Here is a 17,446-nt window from a genome sequence, read left to right as displayed (position 1 = left end):
CTCCATGCTAGCAGTGGGCAACACATCACCTATTTATCTGCATGGAAAGGCAGATCATCAGATAAATAGTGACCGTGGAGGGAAGGTGGTAGTTGTGATACTGAAAAGGAATGGGTGTGTTGAGTACAGTTTGTGGTTTTGAATGAGGTCATTCTAGGAATAGTACTGCATACAAATCCACACCCCAAAGATGCCTTTTGTTAATAATAAAAAAGTATCCTACATTATTCCTAGTTCTCCATCCTAACATTTCACAATGAAGTGGTATTTCTGGGCAGAAAGAAACATAACAGCTTCTTCCTCTGGCTTCTGCTTTATTACTGCTTTGGACCCAAATAGGCAGGTTGCCCTTGCAAAGCAAAAAAGCTGCAAGTGAAACACAAGAGGAACATGCCATCAAGTCACTTGCGCAGATGGGATATCTGTCGCTGGAGCAGCAGCCACCTAGAGCACACAACAAAGTCCACAGTGAAGTTGGCTAGCTCAGAATATTTGTTTGTTTATGGCCTGCAGGGAACAATCCTTTAAAGATGCTGATAGAGTCATACCTTGGATCTTGAACGCATTGGCTCCTGAACAAATCAGCTCCTGAACGATTGAAACCTGGAAGCGAGTGTTCCAGTTTTCAAATGTTCTTTTGGAAGCTAACATCCAACGGAGCTTCCACAGCTTCCAATTGGCTGCAGCAGCTTCCTGCAGCCAATCAGAAGCTGTGCTTTGGTTTCCGAACGTTTCGGAAGTCAAATGGACTTCCGGAACAGATTCCGTTTGACTTCCAAGGTACGACTGTATTACACGCCCCAGAGATGTGTCTATCCTTAGTTCAGATCTTGGACCAGCCACTCTCATCCTGACCTACCTTGCAGGATTGTTTTGAGGAGCAAAGCGGGGGGTGGGGGTGGGTATATCTTATATGCTACCCTGAGTTCTTAGAAGAAGGGTGGGATAAGAATGAAATGAGTGAATAAACTCTGTGAGCCAGGAGAGAACTCTGGGACATCCCCCCCCCAAAGAAGTTGATAAATAAAAAACAAGTTCTTGAATCAAGAGGAGATTTCACCCATCACAGCTCTATTATTAGGGAGAGTGAGGAAGCCAGTGCTGAGACTTGCAGCTTACACTATACTCCTTCAACCAGCCTGCTGACCATAGGAGATTGCTATCCCTAAGGTTCGTAAGATTCATCTATCACTGCAATCAGCTCTTGTATGTGGAATGGGAGTGGGGAGATGCAAGTCTGCTCTTTGACTCAGGCGGCCAATAGTATTGGGCTGCCCTGCAGCTGACCACCATTTGATTCAGTGGCTTAATTCTAACTGTGGAGCAATAAGGGAAAGATATCTGAAATGTGACGCAGAATTGTTCTAACTGCTTTGAACCAGACCTTTCTGGTAGAAGGTATGCCAGGATTACAGAATGAGGTTTGCCTGAGCAAGGACAGCATCTACAAAAAGGACACTCCCTGATTGTGTGCAGTGCCTGGGGTGGGTGGAACAAGTTTTTCTTCTTGTCCATTTTGCAATATGGGAGGAGAGAGCACAAATGACAAGGCGGCAGGGACGGAAGTTCCATAGGTCAAAAGAACATCAGAGAGGCAAGGCTGCTTTTCTTTCTTCCCTACCAGGTAAGCTTGCTTTCCTTTACCTGCTTTCCTTTTCTCCCATTAAGAAAATTTAACTTGATTCTCATTCTGTGCTTATAGAAGACACTATATTTTGCATGTGCATTTTGGAGGAGTCTATTGATTTTAAGCTGCTTGCATTACATATCACTTACTGAACTAAGGTTTGGGACATTTTGCCTTGCGGCATAGGTTCTTCACCTTTTAGGGGGAGAAAGAAGCTGTCTCAGTTGTGGATTAAGACTTCACCCAGAGACAGGAGAAGTAAAAGTTAGGGCTTGCCAGATTTGCATAGGAAAATAAGCATATGCAGGATGGTGAAATTTGCATTGACTTTATGTGCCTGAGTTCCTCTGTAGTGGTTTTGCTGGTTTATTCAGCCTTAGCTGGGGAATCGGGAGGAACTAAACTTTTCCTCTTTTGCTACACAAAATTAGTCAATTTGCTTATCCAGTGCTGGCTAATCTGTCCGTGCATCTTATATAGTGGTGGAGGTGGGTGAGGCCAAATAACAACAGGCAAAACCAGATTCTTTTGTATGTGCTAGGATGATATATACTCTCTCAAGGCAAGTCTTCTGAAGACAATTTAAATCAGGGTATTTGGAGCAACCCCATGGCAGAAATATTTTGTCTCCCATGTAAAAATCCCCTTGCCTCCAATAACCTTTTCACAGTCTTTCTCTCCTACCCCTTCCAAATCCTTAGCAGTCCCCTTGATATACTGGGAATGTGCATTGTGTGGCCTTAGGAAACAGGTTTAAATACTAATACATCTACATTTCCTCCCAGCAAGAGCTGCATCACGACTGAAGAATGTCTTCCATTTTAAAAGGTGGGTCACTTTTGCTTTGTATCTATACTGAGAATACTTCTGTTAACAAAGAAGTAGTTACCGTACATGAAGCTGGGTGAGGCAGTTGCCTCAGGCGGCACCTCTCAGGCAGCATTACCCTATTCCGTTGCCCAGCTTTGCCGTTGGTCTTCCCAGCCTCTAGGGGCAGAGAGGGACTAGTGGCAAAGCTCTGTGGAATGCCTCCCCTCCTACTGAGTCAGTGAGAAGGGTTCCACCACATGGTAGTGTGGTAGGGCTTTGCACTGGCTTCTCCTGAAAGGATATGCAAAACCCCTTGGCCGGTGGGAGGGAGGGGATCTGGAATGGATTTCCCCCACCACCTAGCAGGGGAGACTCCTTACGAAGCTTGTTCCCCCATCGTGTGGGCAGCAGCAGGGCATTTCACCTCAAGCGTTGGAACCCCTTGGGCCTCCCTGAGAAGTTAACATAATAAAAACTCTCTCATATCACCAGCACCTGTTTCCACTTGTGCAGCATTCTGCAAGCCCAATTGCTATGTTCTACATCAACTGTCAGAGTCTCTGAATACCTGCTGCTGTGAACCACAAGTGGGAAGTGCTTTCAAGCTTCCCATGGGCAACTGATTGGCCATTGTGATGAGTCACTGCACTGGATAGGCCTTTAGCCTGATCCAGCAGGGCTTCCTTATGTTCTTAGGGACAATGTTTGGCATTCTGAAATACACCTGATCCCTGCATCTCAATAGAGCAGAAAGTGTCATGAACAGCAGTTACGATACTGAAGCCCTCAAATACTCCGTGTCGTATCTGAGTTGCCCCTGTAGTTTCTAATCTTCGGAGATGTGTGTGTAATGCCATTCATAAACTAAAACAGGCTATTTTCTTGGAAGACTAATATGCCCAGCTGGTCTGCCCTCTTGGCTTCCTGAAGGCTCAAGGCTGACTTTCCTTTTTCCATATTCCTTCTCACTTTTGTTCTGAGGCCATCAGAGATAGCCATCTACTTGATTATAGATCCTATGATAAAAATCCAGACAGTAGAATTAGTCTTTTGTACAGCTAATTTCTTGCTTTTTTCCTACTGGTACACTATCAAGGGTTAGCCAATATGATGCCCACCAGACACTGTGAACTCCAGTTCCCATCAGCCCCATTCAGAACGGCCCATGGCCGGTGGTGATGGACGGTGTAGTTCAGAACATCTGGAGGACAGCTTAACTACCCACTAAAGCAAGGATGGAAACTAGTTGCTCTCCAGATATTGTTGGACTACAGCTCCCATCATCTCCCATACCGGCTGAAGCATCCAATAACATCTGGTGAGCTATAGGTTCCCCATCTTTGCAAAAAAGCATGGATGACCAAGTTGTGGCATACACAACAGTGGTTTGTGGCATTCCTAGACTGAAGGCTGAAGGGCCTTTGGTAAAGTGCCTATAGCAGAGAAGCAGACCTACAAAGCCTTGGCATGTGGCACACTTGGCAAAAGCAAGGATGGCTACCACTGCAATCGTGTTTGGAAGTTTTCTTGGCTGGGGAATGCAGATGAAGGTGATGGATCTTTGACTTCACTTTGTAAACGTCACAGCATCTCTGCTTCCTGTTTCTCTGTTTTCTTTCATCTCATAACCATTAGTGTTTGGGAGAGACGAGAAGGAAAAGGAAAAAGAAAAGGAAAAAAGCCACAAAGAGGGTGAGAAGAAAGATAAGAAAAAGAAAAAGGAGAAAAAGGTAAGAAAAAGGATGCTGAATTAGAGGTGGCTTTTCTTACAGTTGGGAGGCATGTCTCCACCCAATGCACATTTACTTGCTTGGTTCCCTTCAAGTGAAGTCCCTCAAGTGAAGCTGTCACCTGTTCATGAGTTGTCACCTGAGAATGTCTCAAATGCACACATCTCAGCTTAACTCTGAAGTCTGATGTAAGGTGGTTTCATCAAACTACAAAATAGATACAGACTGTGGTGATTGTCAGGGTGCACATGGCTTCAAACATCAGTGGTGAGAGAGCACTGGAGTTGGAGTAAATGGTTATGCATATGCTAGCTTCAGTCTCTTTCATTTGGTGAGACAGATGATTCCTCAGTACAATGTCCTGAAACCCTTTGAGTAGTTTTCAAGTTTTACTTAGAGTAGACAGTGGCGGAGCTTCATGCTCCAGCACTGGGGGATGGAGAGCAGGCGTAGGCATGGGCGTGGCTGGCATTCATCCCGGGGGCGTGGTGCACGTTCTGAGGGTGTGGTGCGCTGCCTGCGGGGGTGTGGTGCCCAGCATGGGCAGGGGGGGCAGCCGCAATGGCACCCCACCAGGATTGTGCTGCTGGGGACGGTGTGCTCCCCCTGCCCCCATCTTCCTCCGCCAGTGACAGTAGACCCACTGAAAGTAATGGACCTTAGTCATGTTCATTCGTTTCAGTGTATCTACTGTGAATAAAATTTAGTTTACTACTACTCTTTAAAACCATTCCAAATGCCCCACAGAATGATGGTCATTGGCTAGCTTTGTATATCCTGATGCATGAACTTCCAAAAATCAATACAGTAAACACAATCCAATTTTATGAAGTAGCATGGAAATCTTTAATAGCTCATTCACTGTCTGTGCCATATGAAATCATCACATCGGAGCTACCGCAAGCTCGTTTCTTCTGCTCAGATGGCAGAACTATTTATCACTCTGAGGCAGCAGCTGCTCCTGTAAAGCTGCATTGATCCAATTAATTACATGATGTTGCAGTTTGTGAGAGTTTGTCCTACAATGGGAGTTCAAATTATAGGTGATGTCAGTGGCTGCAAAGGACTGACCACATTCTACCAACGTCCTCCACGAGGAATACATTTACACAGATCAGGAAATTCATTTATTTGTGTAACACTTCAAAAAGATATATACAGTAGTTGATTCACTTTTATATTCTCTGTGCCAGTGTGAGTCGAGGTGGCAAGAAGATAGATATAGGAATGTGAAGGGTAGTGAAAGTTTGGAATAAAGGCCTATGACTGGAGGCTATGAAAGAAGGCTTAAAACTCAGAATCTTTTACAGACACTGGCTCAGATTGTGCATCTTGGTAAACCACTGTTGAGAAGAACTGTTTATCTAACTGTGAGGCTCCCACACAGTGGGTCTGCAAGACATGACATGCCACAATCACTATTCGGCTATGATTCATCACTTGTTTTCTTAAGACCTTTGAAAGCAATGCAGTTCAGCTGACTGTTTCCTCCCTGCTCTGTATGTGAGTCAACCTGGGCCCAGCTTGGATAACTAAAGGGAAATTTTTAATTGGGGAAAATGCCTACAGAACCCAGCATTTAATAGGGAGATAGAAAGACGCTGTTGTGAAATGTAGGGAAAAAACAGCTGGATGGGTGTGTAGCATCTTTCAAAGGGCACATGATGAGTGAGCTTTTAAGCTAGAATGAGAGTGCAGTTATTTTTTTTACCCTTTAGAATCCACTTTCATGTTCCCACATCACAGCATAGAAGTCCATGACTGGCACAAAGTGCATCGACACGCATTGAAGTCAAGATGCTAATTCGGCCCCAGGTGCCTTCTTTCAGTAACCTTCTCATCCTGCAAGATGCAGTAGGCTTTGTTCATTTATGTAAGCTTTGGCAAATGTCAAGGATTCAAAATCTCAAAAGATTCCCACCCATTTATCTGCCACATTAAAAAAAAATAATTCCCCAAAATTGCCATATGTCTGGTGATGGTGATGGTGATGGATGGATGGATCTGTCAATTTGGGTTCTCTGGTTTCTCTTTCCCCCCATTTTGACTGCATCCACCCAGTCCGTGGCACTGTATAGCTTTCAGCATAGGCTGACAATTCATCTCCTTACCCTGACAGCTGAGGAATGTTGTTTTTATGACCTACCTGAAAAGTATGGCTGTTTGGGGTTGGTGGTTTTTAAATGGTTGCTTTTGTTTAAATTGATGTTGTTGTTGTGTCCTTATAGGGAAAGATAGGTAAGAAATTGAAAAAACAAATATACTGTCTAGCAGCAGCTCCCCATGAGTCTTTCCCAGGCCTTTCTAGAGATATCAGGATTGAATCTGATACCTTCTATATACAAAGCTGGTTTTTCCCCCCCTAAACAAGGGGATGGTTGTGGCTCAGAGGCAGACCAGATGCTTTGTATGCCAAAGGCTGCAGATCTGATCCCTGGCATGTCCAGGGTAGAAGAAGAGTTTGGATTTGATATCCCGCTTTATCACTATCCTTAAGGAGTCTCAAAGTGGCTAACATTCTCCTTTCCCTTCCTCCCCCACAACAAGCACTCTGTGAGGTGAGTGGGGCTGAGAGACTTCAGAGAAGTGTGACTGGCCCAAGGTCACCCAGCAGCTGCATGTGGAGGAGCGGGGAAGTGAACCCGGTTCACCAGATTATGAGTCCACCGCTCTTAACCACTACACCATGCTGGGAGAGACCCCTGTCTCAAACTCTGAAGAGCTGCTGTAAGTCAGGGTAGATGATGCAAGCCAGGTGGACCAATGGTATGTTCCCGTGACTGCCAAGTTCTGTGTTCTGTACCACGACTGGTCTAATCGCTTGGTTTTTGCTCCCTAGCATGATGGGAAAGATGATGACAGCAGCAGCAGCTCAGACAGTGATTCTGAAAAGGTAATTGGATGCTTGGTAGACTGAATGGGAAGGGGTTCAACTGCTGGCAGGTAGGTAGGGATGCTGAGGCTGATGCTGATTATTATTTGGTCCCATATTATTTTAGCAGACAACACTTTCCCCTCCACCTTTTATCCAAGTTAAAAAAAGAGCCACTTTCTAAATATTTGCTTTTCAGTAGGCCTGCTGGAAAGCTAATTGGCAGCCGTGCCTGTATTTACTGCCAATGAACTAGCAGCAGACACAGTCTAGTCCTTCACAGAGGACGTAAACCTGGGCTGTACCACTTCAGACTTCAGTTGGGGACTTTCATGTTGCAAGGCACTCCGTGGTATCAACAACCATTCATCTCCTTGACATGCCAGTTTATGCTGTGGGGGTTTCATTGTACAGTGGTACCTTGGTTTACGAACTTAATCCATTCCTGAAGTCCATTCTCAAACAAAACCTGTTCTTAAACCGAGGCGCACTTTCCTTAATGAGGCCTCCCACCGCCGGTGCCCTTCCACTGTTCGGCTTCCGTTCGCAAACCAGAACACTACTTCCAGTTTTGCGGACTTTGTAAACTGAATAGTTCGTAAGCAGAGCTGTTCGTAAACTGAGGTACCACTGTATGGAGAATCACACAATCACATAACATCCCCATCCACACCCAATGGCAGTCTGAAGTGGTACGAACCAAATGAAGGTTTTAGTGCCCCTGTGGTTTTAGTATTTCTGTTTGGAATATTTATATCCCACCTTAAGATTGGATGATCGTTAAGGCGGCTTGCTGCAATAATGTATGGACATTTATAAGCCTGAAACCCACACCACACTTTTAAGTCCTGTTGCCAATGGATGGTCAGTCGGCAGATGATTCCTTTGCAGTCCCAGTGCAACTGGCGGCTGAAGCTGAATGTGTTTTTTCTAGCAAGGAAGGGGGGTAAGCAGTTTCCTATAATTGCTCCTTCTTTGGCTGGTGTATGGGCCAGACTGCCCTCCTTCTTACTATCACCACCCTGTATTTGCATGCTCTGGGCAGATAACAGTGAGAAACTGTGTGGTCTCAGGTGCAAAAGCACTTGTGTCTCTGAAGAAAGGAGAAGCAATGGCAGCGAGGATGAAAACTTTCCCTGATAAAAGATATCCCTGCTTGAACTGACAGAAGCCTCTGCTTTTTGGAATGTGGTTATCATAATGAAAGGTGAAAGAGGGTTGAGGGATTGTGAAATGTTCCTCAGCTCCAAATTACATTCTCTCTTCTTGTATGCCGCAGGCTCGCAGTGGTGACAAGAAGAAAAAGAAGGAAAAGGATTAAATTTGGGGCAGCCAACAACTAGCAGAGGACATGAGCCGAGTTGCCTAAGAATGTCTTCAGGGCATTTGGAAAGGAAGGAAGAAGTGTCTGGGTTCAATGCGTGTAAAACGAAGTGTATTTGTTTTGTTTTCCATTAAAACTTAATACTCTGTTTAATGCTCCCTTCATAAGCAATCTGCTTCTAGCCTTAGTGAAAGGTGATAATAACTAAATACCATTGTGGTAAGATTCACATTGTGGAATACCCTGTTGCAGGAAGGATGGCGTAATCAGCTCTATAAAAGTAAGGTAGCAGTGCCACCAGCTGGTGCTACAAAACTGCTGCATCTATACTCTAAATCTTATCTAATGGATGCTTTGTCAAGCCTTTTTCAGCATGACTCCACAGTGCCCAACGGAAAACAAAAATGCATTAAGCAAGCAGGCTAGGCTTCTGGCACTGGTTAAGTAATTATGGAATGTGGTCCAATCATGCAATGGGACTTTCCTACCTCCCCCCACCCAGCGTCTCCCACCCCACAGTCCCTAAACCTGCTCTGGAAGGTTGGGGGCAACCCTAGAACAGAAGACAAGAGAGGACACAGATTTTGCATATTCTAACAGTTATATGCACATGTAGAAACAATTACTGGATCCCAGGCAAGTCAGGATTCCTGACCCTGCACCCCGCACATGAAGGAAATATAATATGCATTCTCATAAGGTCTCGTCTCATGCTCATCAAACATTTAGCCAAACACGTTTGAACATTCCTGCTGAGTTTGTTCTTAACTAATGAGTACTATGGGTATGTACTTTTTTAAAATAAAAAAATTGCTTCACAAAGTGGGGAGAGGAGGATACTGGAAGAGACCTGTGCAGGAGCTGCCAATTAGAAGCTACTATCTTTAATCCTAAATGTTGAACAAGTGTTCAGATGAAGTTGTTTGATCCCTAACAAAGCAGAGAAGATCTTAGGGGTCTCAGAGCTCATCAAAAAGTAATGTGGGAGCGAGAGGGGAAATCATAGAACTGTAGAGTTGGAAAGGGAGCCCGAAAGTAATCTAGTCCAGCCCCTGCAATGCAGGAATCTCAACTAGATCATGCATGACAGGTGGCCATCCAACCTCTGCTTAAAAACCTTCCAGGAAGGAGAGTCCACTATTTTCTAAGGGAGACCGCTCTAGTCTCAAAATTATTCCTGATGTTTAGTTGGAATCTCTTGCAATTTGAATCCATTTTACATAAGTGAAGCACGTCTATAAAGTAGAAGAGGGGAAGGTGTTGTGGGTTTCTCTGATTCTGCATGTGGAGACTCATAGACTTGGATCACCTAAGTTCCAGTTCCTACTGAGCTCTGAACTTGCTTTGCAGCAAGTCACACTGGTCCCAGGCAGTCATTTCCCTATGATTCTAATGTTGCAGGGGATAAGTTTGGTTATAGGTTTTCTTTTTTCTTTATATTTGTATTCTTATCTTGAAACCCAATTAGAAAAAAATGTTTTTGTTTTTTTAAGTCATGTGGATTGACAGTAGAAAGGCAATTTGGAGAGAAGCTCTTTGTGCTTTTAGGCATAGGTTCATTTATTATATTTCATAGAATCATAGAGCTGGAAGAGACCACAAGGGCCATCGAGTCCAACCCCCTGCCAAGCAGGAAACACCATCAGAGCACTCCTGACATATGGTTGTCAAGCCTCTGCTTAAAGACCTCCAAAGAAGGAGACTCCACCACACTCCTTGGCAGCAAATTCCACTGTCGAACAGCTCTTACTGTCAGGAAGGTCTTCCTAATGTTTAGGTGGAATCTTCTTTCTTGTAGTTTGGATCCATTGCTCTGTGCCCACTTCTCTGGAGCAGCAGAAAACAACCTTTCTCCCTCCTCTATGTGACATCCTTTTATATATTTGAACATGGCTATAATATCACCCCTTAACCTCCTCTTCTCCAGGCTAAACATGCCCAGCTCCCTTAGCCATTCCTCACAAGGCATCATTTCCAGGCCTTTGACCATTTATATCCTGCCTTCCCCCCCCCTGCAATGTGATTGGAATGAGCTAGATGACCTTCAAGTCCCTTGCAGCTTAATGGCTCTATGGCTCTGGGGTCTGGACAGCAGAACTATTCAAGTCAGGGGTAGCCAATGATGTTGGATTCTCATCAGCCCCAGCCAGTAAGGTCATGGATGATGGGAGTTTGGAGTCCAGCAAACTCAGGAGGTCACCATACTGGCTAACCCCAGCTTAACCTACCAGAGGAGCCTGTTTTTTTGTTATTTAAATTGGCTAAGTATAGGTGTTTGGTTGCTGTACAACCTGGCTGTATAACATAACACCCTTTCCACGGCTCTAGCCAACCAGCCAATCCCTTTACTAGGATTGAAAAACACCCACATGTATTTCATTACCCCCTTTGACACACAACCTTGCATAAAATAATCAGTATATAAACCAAATGCCTGTTATATAAGGCATTGAAGGGTGGAGCAAAGAAAGCAAGAGAGCCAGTAATGATTACTTAAGAGATGTCTTGTTTACATGCATCCACTCATATTTATATAACCATGTCATCACACACAGGTTTCCTTTAGGAGTCCCTGAACCGAACATCTGAACAACAACCATAGCAGCATCTTAATTATAAGAAATACTCAGGCGAGCTCACGCATAGAGGAATAATTACAGGATCTCTGTGCGTCAGGCACTGTCTGAAAAACAAAGTCTATATTGTTGGTCTACATGTGTGCATGTCATGAAGATCTAAAACTCCAAAAACCATGTCAAATAACATCTGGGTAGTAATGTTGTGATTGTATTCTAATGGATGTCTGTTCTGAACACTCGGAGGAATGTTACGGTAGGGCACCCTTATGGAAGGGAAGGTATCTGTGGTTTTGGCATTGGGATAGCTATCATGTGAATGACTACCAGTAGCTGCAGCTTGTTGTGAAATGGGATTAATAGTAGCAGCAACAGAAGCACATGAGCCTATTTAGTTTGTAGCGGTCATAATCAGTGTCTATAAAATTTGTGAGCTGGCCAGAAAGCAAAGTTCTTATGAGGCAGAAGAATCAGGGAGATTCTAGTAGCTGGCATCTTTGGGCATCCTAAAACCCATGGCCCTAGCAAGAGGGTCCAGCACTGATCGCCAGAAACCCCTTTTCCTGTAACTGGGACACCACCTTGCCAGCTTTCCTCCAGTCCTCAAAGTAATTTTCTGTATGACATGGAGAGAGCCAGGCAGATTATATATATATATATATATTTCAAAATTAAATGCAACTATGCTTTGCTATTTCAAGGGATTGAAAAGGCACATGGGCAGAGGCAAGGGTTTGAACCAAAGGACAGAGAGAGGGGAAAAGAGGTCTTCAAAGAAAGTGCGTGGCTTCCTTCAAAGTACCTTGGGGAGTATAGTTTGTTATGAGTATTGAAAATCGCAATCTCTGTGAGGAGTGAACTACAATTCCCAGGATTCTTTGGGAGAAGTCATGTGCTTCAAATGGATGGCGTGTGAATGTGACCAAAGCCACTTGGGAAAGGAGGATGAGCCATAAAGAGCTGAACTGCAAGCCAGGTCAACCTGACCGGACTGTCATATCATTGCTGAATCAGTCGTTGCCTGCATTTGCGCGATGCACATAATGATTAGAAACTATGTTGATGGTTTTCATGCCAGAAGCGAGTTCTCACAGCTCTAATGCTAAAAGTACAAAACAAGCAAAATCCACTTCTGCTAGCAACATGTTTTTGAGATCTTGATTTCCCCCACCTTTTAATGGGCAACATTACCTGCAAGAGTTCCTTTTCCAAAATTTATCAGATCTGTAGAAACATTTCTGTTTTTGTGAAAAGGCTGCATGGTTTTCCCCATGTTGGTGCATCAATTGCATTCTTTCCCAGAAAGGTTTCATTTTTCTACAATTGGAACCTGCTTTTTAAATGCACATGAGGATACACCTTGGGAAAAGCCCACAGGGTGGGTTGCAGGTCTCTAGGCTTGACCAAAGTGCTTTGGAAGGATGTAGAACTCCATAAATGTTTTGTTCTTCCCTTGCTGAGATGGTAGGCTTTGCTGTGACATAACTTGAAAGCTCCTGTTATGTAGCAACCTCCCGACGTGTGCAAAAGCTGGTGTTCAGACTCCCTGTGATTGCTGAATCATTAAAACAAGTATGATTCACTCAGTGCCTTAAGTACATGACGGTGTTGGTGGTGAGGAGAACTCCACAGATTACATATTTGCCCCAATTTAAGAGCTGGTTAGCATTTCTGTCTACAGTGAGTTCTTCTAAATAGCAGTCCACCCACCTGGCTTTGGAAAGATGAGAATTTTGCACAGATGATGGAGTCTCATCAACAATTCCCTCATGTTTTGGCTTGATGGAAGCCTGCTTCCACTCCCACAAGTGGTGAAACATCCAGGGCAAGGCTGGATGTGTCACACAACCCTAAGTATTTTATTCTAAGCCAGGACTGCACATGCTTGCTTAGAAGTACCTTCTACTGAATTCAATGGAACTTCCTTCCAGGCAGGGTGGATAAAAATCAATCATTAAAAAAAATAAATCAAAAATCAGATTTTTAAAAATGTTAATCGGATTTTTTAAAATTTAAATTGAATTTTTAAAATAAAATGCTTCAGGAGGAAAAAAAATTCTAAAGATAGTTTTCTATTTAAGTTACATTATAGTCCAAAGACTATTCATCAGGAAATAAGGATTTGCTTCAAGTTTTTCATGTGTGCTAAAACTCAGTCAAAGTTTTCTTTTTTAAAAAAATTGTTTAACCACATCAGCTAACAAACATGGATGCAGATGCTATAATGTTATTCTTTTAGTTAAATAAATTGTTTAATTGTTATTAAGGAAATAAAGTACAGCAGAAAAACTGTCCAAATATAAACAGTTAACTTATTAAACCTCACAATAATTTCATAATTGTATATGTATTTCTAATAGTATAACCAAATCAGTAATTTTTGATATAAACTGTAAATACTACTTATTATTCCAAAAAATGAAACCTTCATCTGGTTGTAAATATTAAATTTATACCAGCAAGAATGAGTCTTTCTTTTTTTTAAAAAAATTAAATCAAGTCTCACTGAATAGTGATTTAAATTGTGATTTAAATCAATTTGATTTACTGTATTTTTTGCTCTATAAGACTCACTTTTTCCTTCCTAAAAAGTAAGGGGAAATGTGTGTGCGTCTTATGGAGCGAATGCAGGATGTGCAGCTATCCCAGAAGCCAGAACAGCAAGAGGGATAGCTGCTTTCACTGCGCAGCAATCCCTCTTGCTGTTCTGGCTTCTGAGATTCAGAATGTTTTTTTTCTTGTTTTCCTCCTCCAAAAACTAGGTGTGTCTTGTGGTCTGGTGCGTCTTATAGAGTGAAAAATACGGTAAATCAAAACCACCCTGCTTCCAGGTATGTGTGCCGCTGAGAACTGCAGCTTTAGTTTCATCTTGTTGCAAGAACTCTGAGACTTAAGATGTGATTGCAACAAGCAGACCAGAAGCATACAGACTCCTGTAAAGAGACATCAAAGCCGTTGATTTGTTATCAGATTCCAAGAGAGAGCCCTAAGGTGCTTTACTTTCAGACTCTTTCTCTCTGAATCTCTCTCCCTCTTTGCACTGGTCCTGGGGGTATCCCATGAAACATGGTCCAGGACCAGTTTAGAACCCGAAGGTTCCGCTGGGAGTCAGTCTGACAGGGCCAAGGCAGGACACGAGGCAAGGACAGGTGCAGGATCTAGCATACAGCAATGTTGCTCCTGCAACCTGGGGCGGGGTCCGACAGCCTTTTATCTTTGTCGGGGTAGATGCCGGTACTGATCTCCTGGCGACTCACCTCCCTGTCTCGCCCAAAGGTGAGCACTCCTCCTGCGAGTACTCAGGTCTCTCCTTCTCTCAGACCTTAGTCTCTGCAGCTCGGGAGACGTCAGTGGGTTACTAGACCCAGGGGCCACCTCAGCCTCCCCTGCCCAATCCGGTAGTGGAGCAGCTGTAAGTGATGGCCCAGCTGAAGGCAACGAGGTAATCCCCGCATCTGGAGCCAGGGCAGGCTCAGGCTCCTGACTCGGGCCAGCTGGTGTTTGTTGCAGGGGAACCTGTGTAGACTGGGACTCTTCAGGATCAGGCCCCAGAATTGGTTCAGATGATGCCTGAGGCAATGGATCCGATGCAGACTGAGTCTCCTCTGGTTCTGAGCCTGAGCCCGAGTCCCAGGCCATCACACTCTTGGAAGTCACTTACACATCACCCCCTCCCCCCCCCCAGGACAGAAGAGGATACAGACTTTAATAAAATCTGCACATTATAACCTATATAGAAAGATGCCAACTTTAGAAATAATTATGATAATTTAGATGGGATGAGGATCCTCTGGCCCATGGGCCAAATGAAACTCACCTGGGACCCCAACTTGACCCACAAAACCATTTCCACCAGTACATGCCCCCCTACCCCTCACCTAACGTCATCAGGTATGGGGCAGCGAAGGATGTGGCCACAAACTTAACCATGAGTTTAAAGTGAGCTTGAAGAATCCGACTGCTCCTACTGAAGTAGCAATTAGAATGATGGAAGATGGTACCGTTGAGAATGAATTATCCACGCAAAATTTTGCTCTGAGCAAACTTCTGTCAGTTGCACTTTTTTAAAAAAAACCCCCATAATAAATCCATTTGATTTCAGTCACACAATCAGGGTTGCGACTGTATCTGAACATGAAAGCCTTTGGTCGAACAGTACCATAGGGATTGAGATGGTTGGGCAACAAATCCCCTATCGGTACATAAATGCACACTTATTTATTTATTCTTGAAAAACCCTCACCAACAGACAGCATCTGATTCAGGAAAGAAGTGGATGAAAAAAAAATGTCCTAACATTAAAACTGGTGAGAAATAGAAGTGATTTGAAATCTATTGGGGAGGCTGGACAACCACATTGAGTCTTGGATGAATGTTCCCTTGAATACTGGGGCAATGGAGACAAAACAGTAATAGATTTGTTTCTTAATAGGCGTGCCTAATAAACCTGTTTAAAATTCCAACGTTGCATGAGGGAAGCATCTACAGTATAGAGATCCTTTTGCATTTCATTAATAGGTATCATATTCTGTATTCTGTTGTACAGTCAAGCACCAGGTATGGCCAAATCACACTCTGCAATACTAGAATATATTCCCCAATGAGCTCCAGTTCATATTAACTCATACTGTTGCAAACTTTGGCAGTGTTGCTTGATTTCAAATAGGATTGCCAACTTTTGAATCAGCTGCTGCTGTCCCTTTATACCAGTGTTTTGATCTGTGGCTTACTCTCAAACCAGGGTTTAAACAAACCAGAGTTCCCAAAGTTCAAACATCATAACGCCATGGCTTGTTTGAAACCAGTCAGTGAAACTTATAATATCCATCTTGGGGTGTGAAACAGGAAATAAGGGGAGATGGAGCATGGCAGGCTCCCTCATGTTGTGGGTAACCATGCCTTCCAATCACAACTGAAAACAAATAAAGCAACGGCAGTTTGAATTTGGACAATGACAGACTGAGAGCTGGAGCTGTCTGAAGGAGGGATGCAACTATTGCTAATAGGGAATCCAAAACAGGATTAGCATTTATTCTGTCTGCTGTAAGTCTCCTTGGTCTCAATATGCTATGCTCGCATATTCGAAAATAACTAGAAATTACAAATACACCATAATACTTCACTATTTTTTTTAATTGCAAGGAAACAGAGCAATAAGTGGCACACCTCTCAAATTTCTTACTAGCAAGGGAAGTGGGGCATGCCACTCCCTTAAAAAATACTTTTTTTAAAAAAGATGTTGAATATTGTTAAAATAATTAGATAAGTTTTAGATACGTATTAGATAAATACGTAAGAGTGCTTACGTATACTTTATGGGTTAATAACGTTGTTATTAATTAGTTATATAACACAACCATCAATAAGCCTGGCCCTCTACAGAACAAGCAAAATCAACCAACCAACCAAAAAAAAGACAGGCTGTTAACCTCACAATATCAGGCATGGACGCAGAAACCTTTGGCTGGACTCCAAATCCCATCAGTCCCAGTCAGCATGGCAAATGGAGAGGGTTGTTGGGAGCTGCAGTTCTGCAACATCCCGAGGGCACCAAGTTCCCCTCCCCGAGATATTTTACTGCATAAGCGCACCAGCCCCCTTGGTAGCATTTCACATCTTAAAATGCATTTATTCCACAATCTGCATGACGATGTAATGTGTAGAGAGTTTGTTTCCATGGCAACCAGCTATTCCAATTTTCTTCTTTGAAATTACCCCTGATAACTTCTTTGTGAGGGGGGTGGGAAGTCATGTGTAACTTTGAATGCTGAGGGGAAGGATACATAAGATGGTGTACGATTAGCATACTTTGCATCAAAAGACATTGGTGAACTGTGGGAAATTCGTGTTATGCCCAAGAGAATGAAGACAGCTCTTGAAGACCATTTTGAAAATCTTGCTTTGGAATGGAGTCCATGGCCTGAGAAAACATTTCCTGTGATGGCTTCTGTGTGGCTGTGCAAACTAGCTCTAAGCTCAGCGATGAATGTGTGTGAACTGTTTTTCTGAGACTCCCTGATATTGTGCCCATCCCAGTAGCCATCTGCCTCTGCCCTCCTTCACCAGTGCTGACTACAATGGTGTTATGAAAGGTGGCCAAGCCTGCCCGTCACTCAGCTCATATGCTTTGTCAGGAAAAAGAATGGCGAGGCTCCTTGAGAGCTTCCCATAATCATCTGTGAGATTCCCATAGGCTGAGAGAACAGGTTGCTGGGCTAGAGGGCCCTTTGACACTTCTTATATTCTTGTGTAATGGCTGCTTGGTGATCCTTAATGAATGTCTGTGAGTGTTAAAAGATGGGTCCTTGGTACCTAAATCTCTGGAATATTCTGAGTATTTCCTGAGGACCCTTGTTTTAATTGAATGAAGGTGGGTGTGTCTGTGAAAAGGAACAAAAGAAAAATTGCGCCTTGAGACTCACGCCTGGAGTTGTAAGCACCTGGAGATCTGATGTGGGGCAGTGAAAACGCTGATTTGGGCATGTTTAGTTTGCCTCCATCCATGTT

The 17,446-nt window shown here is 43.5% G+C and overlaps 1 long non-coding RNA gene across 1 annotated transcript; it reads left to right on the top strand.

The window, feature by feature from the left end:
• Positions 1 to 1,506: 1,506 nt before the first annotated feature.
• On the top strand, positions 1,507 to 8,511 carry LOC310839820. Its single transcript, XR_014561668.1, has 5 exons — positions 1,507 to 1,624; positions 2,417 to 2,455; positions 4,073 to 4,167; positions 7,007 to 7,060; positions 8,319 to 8,511. It is a non-coding gene; the product is annotated as an uncharacterized lncRNA (long non-coding RNA).
• The last annotated feature ends 8,935 nt before the right edge of the window (positions 8,512 to 17,446 follow it).

This window comes from Podarcis gaigeae (assembly GCF_964106915.1).
Source record: "Podarcis gaigeae genome assembly, chromosome: 2".
Classification (NCBI taxonomy): domain Eukaryota; kingdom Metazoa; phylum Chordata; class Lepidosauria; order Squamata; family Lacertidae; genus Podarcis; species Podarcis gaigeae.
The sequence above is the reverse complement of the archived record's forward strand: the minus strand, read 5'-3'. Positions and strand labels throughout refer to the sequence as shown.